The sequence below is a fragment of the Fukomys damarensis genome, unplaced genomic scaffold (assembly GCF_012274545.1).
Source record: "Fukomys damarensis isolate Sample0158 unplaced genomic scaffold, DMR_v1.0_HiC HiC_scaffold_20, whole genome shotgun sequence".
In the NCBI taxonomy this organism is placed as follows: domain Eukaryota; kingdom Metazoa; phylum Chordata; class Mammalia; order Rodentia; family Bathyergidae; genus Fukomys; species Fukomys damarensis.
This window is the reverse complement of record NW_022900932.1, coordinates 34,593,194-34,603,125: the sequence shown is the minus strand read 5'-3', so window position 1 is coordinate 34,603,125 and position 9,932 is coordinate 34,593,194. Positions and strand designations below refer to the sequence as shown.

At 33.9% G+C, this 9,932-nt stretch overlaps 1 pseudogene; it reads right to left on the bottom strand.

Moving 5' to 3' along the window:
* Positions 1-807: 807 nt before the first annotated feature.
* Positions 808-9,932, bottom strand: part of LOC117287031 — a 9,564-nt pseudogene continuing 439 nt past the window's right edge.

Below are 9,932 nucleotides of genomic sequence, written 5' to 3'. Positions count from 1 at the left end.
AATGACAATGTAACTTCTTCCTTTCCTATCTTTATTGCTTTTATTTCTTTTGCTTTTCTAATTGCTGTGGCTAATGTTTCCAGAACTATATTGAACAGGAGTGATATGAAAGGACATCCTTGTCTTATTCCCGATTTCACCATGAAGGTTTTCAGTTTTAGACCATTTAATATGATGTTGGCTATTGATTTTTCATAGATAACTTTTATCAAGTTGAGATAAAGAACATCTATCCCAATTTTCTGCAGGGATTTTATCTTGAATGGTGTTGTGTTGGATTTTGTTGAATGTTTTTTCTGCATCTATTGAGATGATTGCATATCTTTTAATCTATTAATATAGTTTATTGCATTTATGAATTTATGTATGTTGAACCATACTTGCATCCCTGGGATGAATCCAACTTTGTCATGGTGTATGATCTTCTTGATGACCCTCTGTATTCTGTTTGCTAGTGCTTTATTGAGGATTTTTGCATCTATGTTCATTAGGGAGATTGGCCTGAAATTCTCTTTTTTGGTTAGTTCTTTCCCTCATTTTCAAAACAAAGTAACACTTGCTTCCAGAAATGAATTTGGAAGATCTAAATGGACATCCTTGTCCTGTTCCTGAATTTTATTGTAAAGGTTTCATTTTTTGACCATTTAGTATGATGTTGCACAGCCCAGTTGTATTCCCTCCCCCTGTAATCTTTATTTCTAAGAGAAATACTTCTCTATCCCTATGCACAGTTCAGGTTCTTAATTATAACTTTTTAAAAATGCTGTCCCCACAGTTGACTTGGCTCTGTGATGCATGGCTTTTAAGTTACTGCTGGAGCAGATGTTGCAGCTTGGGAAACAGCTTAAGTGCATTCTGTGTGGTCACCTGGATAATTTCTTCCACTGAGATCCGTTTTGCTCAAGCAATGTATTCTGCGGAAATGCAAATGTTTCAGGGCTCATTTTGTACCTTTGTTTTCTGATCCTAGTGCAGATGAATCTGTTTCTAAGTGGATAGATGTCAAAGGCAACTGTTTCATGAGTTTCTGCTCTGTCTATTACTTATAATAGATGTGGAACCAAGAAATACCCAGCTCTTTCGCCCTCTGTGGCTACAGCTGGTTGACCATCAAATGCATGCAGCAGCACCCTGTAAGAATAATGGCAAATTTAGTCTTTCGGCTAATTGGATCTGTCCAATTAGGTCTCGTCTTTGTCCTTCCTTCTGATCATCGGTGCCAGCAAATCTGGGAGAGAAATCTAGTCCTACCTCTCCAATTGCCAACAAATGATTCTTATAATTTTCAATATTAGGCAAAGCTGCATGCAGATCAGTTCATAGAGGTTCCAGTCCATAACTGGCTGGCTCCACGGCAGTGATGGCAAACAGTCATTGCAGAGGAGAAACAACGGGGTGCACAAGGTAGCAAAGGTAACAAATGCAGTCCTCTTTTGTAAGGCTTATCTTCTACAAATTTGCATTCTTCACAATGAAATCAAACTTCTTTCAATGCTGCATTTCTTAGTAAACAATATTAAGAGCAGTTGAGATTTCCAGGAGACCATATGTCACTTTCATTGGGCATATCTCTGCAATTTGACCTTGAAGGGGTTGTCCTTTTCAATAAAATTAAGGTACATAATTATTGATGGATTAAAATAAACAAATTTAGTGTTAAATCTTAAAAATCAATGCACTACCACTTTCAGGATACTGACTTCTGTTTTTTCATCGATTCTAATTTTTTGAAAATCAATGTATTGTTTCAGGAACTGGGTTAGTGCTGCATAGATATGTGCTGGAAGATGTATTGTACGAGAAATAGGGTCAGAACCTAAGGGTGCACTGTAGTTGTACTTGAAGCAGTCCGGGCAGGACTCAGGTGGTAGCTATTGCAAAACCAGTCCTTGCTGGCTTGGTTCTTGTTTTATTCCAGTAATAGACTATTACTTGCCATAGGCACAATACCTCAAGAGCTACTAGGGTCTCTGTTACCATTTTATGGTTTCCCCAGGCTTTAAATACTTATATGAAATTGTAGAGTTCTATAATTTCACCTTGGAATTGATATTTATTAAATATAGAGCTAGATCTTGACCTCAACATTTTCTAGTTATAACTGGGATGAATCACTTAGTTGTCTAAAGTTCTCAGTTTTGTCATTTATGGATTGGTTACAAAGCAATAAATTGTTAAATATCAACTTGTCAAAATCATTGAATAATTATGAAATCATTTTGGGAAAATTGTTCTGGTAAACACGCTTCACAGAAGATTTTACCATGAATAAATCAGATGCTTTATGAATGCAGTGGGGAAATTTTTCACTTCACAGTGTTTATATTCTTTTTTTTGAATTAAGACATATAGAGATGGATTTTCATCTCAGAGCCTTTAGTAGAAAACCTGAAACTATGTGAGTATTTAGAGCAACTCTCTTATTATCTTACTGTGTGATAGGCAATTTAAAATTTTCATCTGTTTCCTCTTTTATAATGGGAGGACAGTAATACCTCCATCTCCAAAAATAAGATCCATCTGGTGGGCCTGGGTGGTATCTCAGTAGGCAGTGTCTGCCTGGCAAGTGAGAGGCCCTGAAGTCATTCTCGGCACCAAAAAAAAAAAAAAAAGCTGGAAAATGATCAGCCTTGAAAACTAGATATCAAATAATAACCTCAGTCAGCCTATCCTTGCCTTATTTGCTTGTCGTGAGTGTGGTACCTATATACTTCACATTAGGTACCTGTTCCCTTTGAAGACACTAGCATCTTTGCACAGTTTAGAACTGCTTTCTATTCCTTCCCCTGATTGTATTCAATAAGTACTGGATATGCTTGGGGAAGCCTTTGTTTTTGCTGTCATCAGCAGCATGGACCAAGACCCAGAATTTAGCTTCTCCACCCTATGTCTCATTTCTGACTGTTCTTGAATTTGCCTTGTGCTGTGGTGGCTTCTATGGCAGAAGTCTTGGTAACATCTCTTTCCCCCATTTCCTACATAGAAGTACAAGTATTTGCCACTAGAGTGTCCTGAAGAATAATTTTCTAGCTCTAAGGATAATCTATGCTCTACCTTCTCACCCCTCCTCCTCCTCAACCTCTCATAATTACTGATTTTTGTACTGTTTCCACAGTTTCGACTGTTCCAGAAATTCATCTATTCAGATTAAAATAGTATGTGATTTTTTTCAGATTCCCTTCTTTCACTTAGCAATATGGATTTAGGTTAACTCCATGTTTTTCAAAGGTGTGATAGCTCATTTCTGTTTAGTTATGAATAACATTCCATTGTATGGACATAGCATGATTTCTTTATTTCTTTCCCTACTAAAGCCTTCCTAATTGTTTTCAAATTTTAACTGGTAGCATTAAATGTACTACAGCCATTTATATGCAAGTTTTTGTATGCTTATAAGTTTTCAGTTTACTTGAATAAATATCAAGGGCATGGTTAGTGATTTTAATAGTAAAATTCTATTTAGTTTGTAAGAAACCACCAAACTTCCTTCCAATTTGAATTCTTGCCAGCAATGAATGAGTTTCTATAAACCCACCTGATTGTGATCATCGAATGACTCTGGTGTTTTGTATTCTAGCTATTCTGTTAGGTGTGCGATGGTATTGTACTATTTTAACTTCAATTCCCTGATGACATATTCAGTTGATTTTTTTTTAACTTTACTTCTTTTTTACACACACATTTTTTGGATACGTATCTGTTGAGATCTTTAGATCATCTGTAATCTAGTTATTTGTTTTCTTATTGTTCAATCTTGGATGGTTTACATATTTTACATGCCAATCTTTTATTATAAAGTTGTTTTGCTAAGATTTTTTTTTTCTCCAAAAGGTGCTCTTTTTTTCACCCTCTTAATAAAGAAAAAGGTTTTACTTTTGATGAAGTCTATCTACTGAATATTTTTCTTTCATAGATTGAGCTTTTGGTGTTGTATATAAAGCCATCATGAAACACAAGGACACCTGGATTTTCTTTATAGTTATTTTTCGGTAACTATTATAATTTTGAATCTTGAATTTAGATGTATGGACTTGAACTATGTATTTTAATTTGATTCTCTCATTTAATCCTCATCATAGTAGACATTATTATAATAACAGATTGGCAGAAAAAAGTTTCAGGAAAATTAAGTAATTTATAGCAATTTATGGTGGGAGGGACTGGGCATTTAGATCCAAAACAAATTTTAACCTTTGTTCTTTGGTTGGCGACTACTGTTACATTCTCTTAGATCATCTAAACATTTGGTGGGAAAAGAGTTGCATATTTTCATAGCAGTTTTAAATGAAACTCAGGAAATATTTATTCAAAAGTTTCTGTAACATGGGACTTCCTTGAGCTTACTTTATCTTTCCAAACTTCATATTTTCATTTTGGATTCTATAGTCATTTTGACCCTCACTGTCAAGGGTCTAGTCAGGCTCTTCTCTATGTTTAGATATCGCACAGGGCTCCCTGACCACACATTATTAGGTGATGCACACCATGGCAGCCTATGTGATCCCAATCTTTTCTCAGCTGCTCCCAGAGAAACCGCAAGTCCTCAGGTAGGCTTCCCTCATGACCTCTTTCTCATTACAGCAACAAAAAGAATATTTCTTTCTTTCGTTTCATTTATTTTCTTCATAGGGATTTAAGTAAGGTTTGATAAGTAGTCGAAGATGGGCACACTGCCCAGTGCCAATTGTATACAGTTGATGGAAAAACTTTCTGACTTTGTTTATTTATTAAGCATGTATTAAGTGCTAAATCTACAAGTTCCTTTCAAGTAATATAATTTAAAAAAAAGTGAGAAATGCTCTCAAAAAACTTGTATATAACAAACACAAATAAGTCTAATATTTAAGAGACAAAAATTTAAGAAATATTACTGTGGCATTAACAAAAGTCTGAAAAGAATCTGAAGACTGCTGCAGTCATTTAAGGAACAGAGATCCACCTACGCTGACTGCTTCGCTGGCATTGTGTGTTTGGACCTAAAGAACAGGTATTGCAAGAACTCTAAGCATTCTGGGAACTATAAAGCACCAGCAAAAGCACAATAAAAATTGAAGGGTACTATTAAAAGCTGCACAATGGCAGGGAATTTTTTTGTTTTGTTTGTGTCTGATACATCCTCAGAATCTAGACCATTTCCTAGCACATATTTTGTACTTAATATGGAATTCTGAAGTGTCACATATACACTAGTATTGGTGGCAGTGTAAGTGACAGGCTGGACTTCAACTAAATGTGTAAATTCATTTCTAAAGAAATAAAAAATAAGTAGTTGTGTATGACATCTTGCTTATTCATCTGTTTAATGGTTGGCATTTTATCCTTTCATAATTTTTCCTTTTCATTATGTCTGCCAGATAACCATATCACAGGCTAAGTGTCTTCACTATGCAATAGTTCACAAGATAACTATTTAACCATTAATGTGATAAAATGAATATAAATCCTGGTATTAAAAATTAGTTACAATTTGATACCCATCTTTGTCTTCCAAATTTTCTTTTTCTTAGTAATGTCTACTCACTTACAGTGAAATAATGGTCACAGGTTTTCCAGGTTCACCTCTGATTTATTCCAGTCTCCTTTGCAGTTATGCCAGGTTTTATGTTTACTTCCACTCTTTGACCTATGTGACACATACTCCAAAAAGCACAGCCACAATAATGAAAACGTTACCATTAGCTTCGTTAGAATTGATATGCCTGACAAATGAGGCTTTGTTGAGTTGTCTTTGAGATTATCATCCTTTCGGTGATGGTGTAATTTACTCAGATCTAAACAACATCTATTATGATGCTATGCTGTCACTCGGGACATTACCTTCTTTCCACCTCCCTTTTCGATAGATATTTTCCTTTTCTTTAAAGGCAAATCCAGTCTCTCTCTCCAGTTCTGACACACTTTCCCTAATGATATCATATCAAAGGGGAGGTTTGATATTTTCTGACTCTGACTTAGATCTTGGACTGCATGAATGCCTCTTTGAGTGTTTATGTAGTTTTTCTACTAGCTATACATCCTGTACTATTCTGAGACTCCTATGGTAGCTGAGACAGGATAGTTGCTAGCTAGAGGTAGCATTTGATTCCTGCAAGTTGGAAATAACAATTTTTATTGGAAATGTACAATATGCCAAGGCCAAGTGAAAGTCAGATGATTTTTTTTGTACAACTTTTAAAGTAAAAATTGCTTCAATCTAAAGCTATTTTTATTACAGTTTTATGTTTTGCAATTCAAGTGAATTGAAAGTGATATAAGAAATTATGCTAAATGATAAAAATAACATTATTCATTGCTTTCCTATATGTGATTTATTGGGTAATTTAAATGATAATCTAGTGATAGTCTAGGGAAAATTGAATATCTGCTATGATTCTCAAAATTAGAAAAAGAAATAACACATCTCAACTATAAATATTTAAGTATATTATAGCCAAATTCAAATTCACCACTGTGAGTATAAAACCTTTAATTTATCAGGTATTCTGTCTAGGAATACAGAAGCAGTGAAATAATTTTCAAAGTTGGCGCTGCCCATCTTGGATTCAGGTGCAATTCAGCAATCAACCCAGAAACCTTTCCAAGGGCATTTTAAGGGACAGGATTATCTAGAATCCTGGAGCAAGCTCATCTCACAAGCTAATAGACAATAAGGTTGAAAATTACTAACGTTAAAGTGAACTGACTATTCTGCCTAGATTCTAATTTGGGGATGGTAAGCCCTTTTGAACTTAGTTTCTATTTATGAGATCAGCGAATTTTGCTTGCAGCATAAGTGACTTTTTTTATATCAATTAAAGTAATGTGAATCTTTTTAAATTTTTTTTTTCGAACTAGATCAGAGGCTTCTAAAACTGACCCATCAGGAAGCCTGCTTATCAAGGCAGGCACAGATGGAGCTGTTGAAAGGGGAGAGGTGTGAGCTGCTCTTGATTGAGAGTCCCTCCCTACTTGTTTAGGTCTCTGAAGATTAGACTGTATTTTACCTCCAACCATTACACCCGTGTTTTGGGATAATGAACCTGACAGAACACTGATACAATCCTGCCATGCTCTGCCAAGGTCTATTTGTTCTTGACCAATAAGGAGCCTCACCTTGAATATAATTTAAATTACAAATCCTTTTCCAAATAAGTAGTAGTTACTATTTTACTGTAGATTTACTGCATTATCAGCCTTTGCTCTAAAAAGTCAAGTGGAAGTCAAACTTTATTTGAGTGCATGAAAGAAGCTATCTATGTGGAGAGAACACAGACTAGTACTTGTGCCACATTAATTGGTTTCAGAAAGTAGACAATGCCTGAAATGAACTTACAAAGTATCTATGACCATTACAATTTATTTACTTATACAATCCTAAGATTTTTCTAACAAAGTACTGTATATATTTACTTCTTCTCACTCCTCCATCACACACTGCATCAAAAAGATGTTCATTTTTTATCTTTTCATTTGCACAAGACAATATTACAATTATTTGGAAAAAAAAACTTGTTGAAGTTTTACCATGTAATGATGGTATTAATTTTTAGGACATATTTTACCATTACACAATCAGTTATAAAGAGATCTCACTTACATCTCCAAGGACTTATTTCCTGAACTAAAGGGTTGAAGAACAATGACTTTGATCTGAAAGTCTTAATGACATATTTTTTTAAATTTTTTTTTTCTGTTTGTATCAATGATCTCATCTGTTTGTTAAGAAAATTTTTATTTTGGAGTTAATCCACGATCAACATATCTCAGTGGGGACGACCCCATGGATCATAAACAAAGCAGGATGTGAGCAGTGCAGGCTGTAAAGTCAATCCTGCAACTGGCTTGTTTTCAAAAGCAAGTCTGGTCAAAGCTTACACACCAAGGTCAAAGTGAATCTTTCCCAAATTCCATTCCCAGAGTTAAAACCTTCTTTACTAAAAATATCAGGTTAATTTTAACCACAACCTATATTTTGTCTGTTCTGTTCCTAATTCAAGAATGCTTTGTCTTTTCCTTTACAAGCCTTGCCTGCATCAATAACATGTCCATAGCAACTACATGTCCTCTCATGTAGTCCTTCACCTCAATCTATGATGTTATCAATAAATATCAACGGCTCTGGGGGTTCAGGGTTTTTGCCTGTTCAGCCTTGCTTGCACAAGCATTGGTCATGCTGGCTCCCCAATTCTCTGTCTTTTTAATTCTGTCTTGAGTTATTCTTTTAGTTTTGCATCATAGAACTGAGCAGGAGATTGGAATCCACTGCAAAAGTCCCCCATATAACTCTAATACAGTTAAAAGTAACAATTATAAATTGGTGCTCTTGGAAGGAATTAAGAAAATACTTTCAAACATATACCAAGATAAAATGCTCATATCAACTGTAGTAATTTCCTACATGTATATACATATGTATGCATGTATATTCCAGGTTTTGAAGTGAATATAAATATCACCTTAAATTTATTTGCTGCACTATGATGACTGCTATTGAGAGAAAGTCAAGTAGTTTCAGTAAAATAAAGATGGGCTGAGATATACATTGAAGTCTGGAAAAAACAAAACAAAACAAAAAACCCATATTAAAAATTGGTATATATTTACTCAAAGATATTATGAATAAAAAAGAATCATTTCTATACACAGCAATGATAAAAGCCAAAGATTCATTGATGTTAGGAATCCAAATATCTGTTGCAACTCAGTAACCCCATTCCTAAGTCTTTACCTTAGAGAAAAGAAAATTTATGGTTACACAAAAATCTATAAATGCATGCCAATATTAGCCTTATTCATAATTGCCAAATGATGGAAACAACCTAATATTCCTTCAAAAGTCAAATATGTTTCATATATTTTACTTATCAGTGAAACAAATATTGATACCAAGCAATATAGATTAATTTCAAAATGTTTTAAGTGATACAAACACATCTCAAAAACTTACATACTAAGGGATTCCCTTTATATGAAATTCTGGAAAGACAATATTATATGAACAGAGAACAGGTTGGTGGATATCAAATGTTAGAGGTAGAGAAAAAGCTAACTACCGATGAATAACATAAGGAATATTTAAGGATGAGAAAATTCTGTCTCCTGACTTCTGTGTCCTGGCTTGTATCTGAATTTTTGCATTTGTTTGAACTCATACAGTTATATGCCAAAGATAAATTTTATTACATGTAAAATTAACAGATTTCATTTACAGAAGAAAATGTAAATGAGGAGAAATGTTTATATTTTCCGGCAATATATTTCATGTGAAAAAGGCAGTAAAATATTGTGCACATACTATATTTGAATTTTATAAAACATTTACATGTGAAGAAATATGTATGTAGTTCTTTTACAATTTGATCCTCCAAAAAGTACAGTATTTAAAAATGTTTTCCTCTCAATTGTATGATTATTTTTGTAAAAATTACACCTAGTGAATGGAAAGAAATAAATATTAGACAAAATATAAAGGCAGATGAAGAGAAAAAGACAAGATTGGAGTTTACTAATAACATAATTTATAAAGTATGAAAATGTTCTTCTAAAGACATTTTACACATACAGAAATTGTCTCAATATCACCTGAAAAATGCAGTGGTGCCCAACTCATCACAAAAACTTATTTTGGGATGATGGGGGAGAGTATGAATAATGAAAACTTACTGCTTTGTAGGTTTATAACTTTTTTACACTTGTTTCTTTTATAGGTCTTCTGAATTGCCTAGTATGTATGTAGCACAGAATATATATATATATATAGAAAGAGAGAGAGAGAGAGAGAGCGAGAGATAAGATACAGATATAGATATAGATATCTTTCTTTTATCTAATTCAATCTCAAATTTCTAAGATAAAATAGAGTTTGTATACAGAAATCATGTCCAGAAAGTGTCAGTTTCTCAAGTGAGTGATGAAAAGGTTGACTCCTCCCTTATATGTTTACCTTACTTTTA